This window comes from Alnus glutinosa, chromosome 13 (genome assembly GCF_958979055.1).
Source record: "Alnus glutinosa chromosome 13, dhAlnGlut1.1, whole genome shotgun sequence".
Lineage (NCBI taxonomy): Eukaryota > Viridiplantae > Streptophyta > Magnoliopsida > Fagales > Betulaceae > Alnus > Alnus glutinosa.
In genome coordinates this window covers 9,916,256-9,919,011 of record NC_084898.1, presented here as the reverse complement: position 1 = coordinate 9,919,011, position 2,756 = coordinate 9,916,256, and positions in this window count along the sequence as shown.

The following is a 2,756-nucleotide window of genomic DNA, read 5'->3' as shown; positions in this document are numbered from 1 at the left end:
ATTGTATATATCTCATTCCATTCCAATAATTAAAGGCTAATTGTTGCTATTGATCTTTCTCATATCAAGCTCGAAATGACCTAAAATAAATGCCTGATTGATAAGTGCTGAATATTACACATTCAAGCCCCTTGATTTACATATGCTAAGCTCTTAGTTTTGTTATAGTTTGATGTTTTGTATTGTTTTTGTGTTTCTTGCATTTGACAGGTTTTGGAAGAAAATCCATCAAATTCTAAGATTATAACGAATTCGGCAAACTCACTTTTTGGAAATGAAAAATAAAGAGACTTCTAATTTAACCGTGTGTGTGTGTGCAACGTGTAACAAAATATCAAAATGCAAAATTTAAATGAGACAGATATTTTGTTAACGAAGTGGAAACTCAATTAAGAGAAAAATCACTCCGGGGCAGCCAAACCCAGGATTTTCACTATTCAGAAGACAAAGCTAGTTACAAAGCAGTAGCACTCACATACCCCTGATGCAGTGGTCGTACCTTGAACTCTGATGCGTAACCCAACGCGAACGCCTCCCAACCGAGTCACATACTTGAACAGGTTTTCAATGGAATCATTTACCTTAGGACTCCTCCCTAAGATAGACTTCAACACGAGCATAGCAATAGCACTACGGCAACGGCTTGAGAACAAACTGATCAGCACAATGACTCCTAAATTATACTCTCTAAGCTCTAAGGAATTCAATACCGAATTCTTCCAAATTACATGCCTAGAGGCCCCAATTTATAGGCTACAAAAGACCTAAATCGAGTCTAAAACAATTTTCTCCAGGCGGCGTCCGAACGGTACCTAAGAGCATCCAGACAGACAACTATGCAACCGGCTTTTCAAAAAAATTGCTAATATTCTTTCCTGAATAGGGCTGCGTCCGGACGGTTGCACTTCAGCTGCACAAAATTTCCATAATAAGGACTGGCGTCCGAATGATGTAGACCTGTCGTCCGAACGGTTGCAAATCTTCTCCACGTCTTGCCTTATCAAGGATAGCTTCCGGACGGTTGCAGTTGTCTTCCCATATCTATGTTTGCGAAGGAAATCCTTTTAGTTATCGAACACTAAATGGCGTCCGAACGTGTTGCTGAGACGTCCGAACGGATACAATTAACCTTGAACAGTTCAAAGCTTCTGGACACTGATGGGAGTCCGGACGGAATAACCACATCGTCAGGACGGATGTTTCTTAACTGATGAGGTTTCGGAAGGAATGACCATGTCGTCCGAACAAATGCAAGGGATCTGACCTCACTATCTTGAATTCTGCACAAAATCTTCTTAAAGCACAAAACTGAAATGTAGACTCTGAATAACAACGGCATCCCCGATTAAAAAGCAACATTACATAGAAGTGATTTTGTCCACCAAAATACATCCAATCACACACTAACAGGAAAGATTCAACTCCAAATCAATTTTGAATTTAAGAAAATAGAAGTTGGCAAAATTTGTTATTTTTGGAAAGAATCCAGAATAAACACGTCTTTGTAGTTTATTTATAACTTTCGGCTCAAGTTTCAAATTGCGATGAAATTGGTGGCATTGGAAAGATAATAAAAAAAAAATGGAACAAATATGTTAGAAATAAGTTTTTCCTAATTCGGACGTTTACTATGCTAAAAGCGCCTCGCAATAAAATATCGCAAATTTGTACGAATTTGGAATCATTTTCCTACTTGGATTGGAATTTCAGAAAAGAAAAAGACTTGTACTTATTCTATTTGGACTAGGAGACCTATTTACAATTTTTCTAAGATTCCTAGGGCTTCTAGAGCTTCTCTAATCCCTATAAATGCTCTAACCTTTGAAGAGAAGACAAGCTTGGGAAAGAATCAAAAGCTACTCAAGAATGAGGTTTTCTCTAATTTTTCTTTTCCTTTATTATTTTCTTATGAGGATGAGTTCCATCCAAATTAGTTGTAGTTAATTACTTTTATTAGGGCTTGATTGAAGCCCTAATCATATCTCTTTAAGGTTTCCAATTTGTGCTTCTACTACAATTCATATATTGATGCTTAATTTGATTAATTCTAGTTTTTTGAATTCCTCACATGTTTGTGTTTGGCTAGCATTGGCTTGTGGTATGTTCCAACCTGAGTGTGTTTACTCATTTCCATAGATTTGTACTTTCTTGAAGAACAACTTAGTAGATACCATGCTAAATCCTTCAAGGAAGAAAAGAGTTAGAGTAGATACTATGCCTAACTCATGGCTTAGGGAAATCAATGGCTTTAGGAGTAAATAACATGCCCTTGTGGCTGATAAACATTAACTATCAAGTTATGATTGTAACATTGGCATTGTGAATCTTAATTGAGTATGATTAGCGGTAGATATCGAAGCCCTACCTTACCTCCTATTATATTTCCTCAATATTTTTGTCTCCTCTCTTATTATATTTTATTAATATTTTTATTTTTTCTCATTCATCTCAGTTATTTTGAAATATCTTTTTAAGCATTATTTACCAATCCTCGTGGGAATGAGAAATATCGTTTTGATCTTGTGCACTTACAAATAAAACGTACAAATATTTATTTATTTATTTAGGTAGATATTTACACAACACTGACTGGCCTTCATACGAAAAGAAACTGCATGTATCCTCATTATTTACAATAGTTTAGTAAGGGAACCAATGTTAATGTATTATATATATAGCATTCCAGTAATTTATCTATTGGAAGTACATCTACAAAACTATTACTAAATTTTGAAATGATACAAAACAACCAAGAG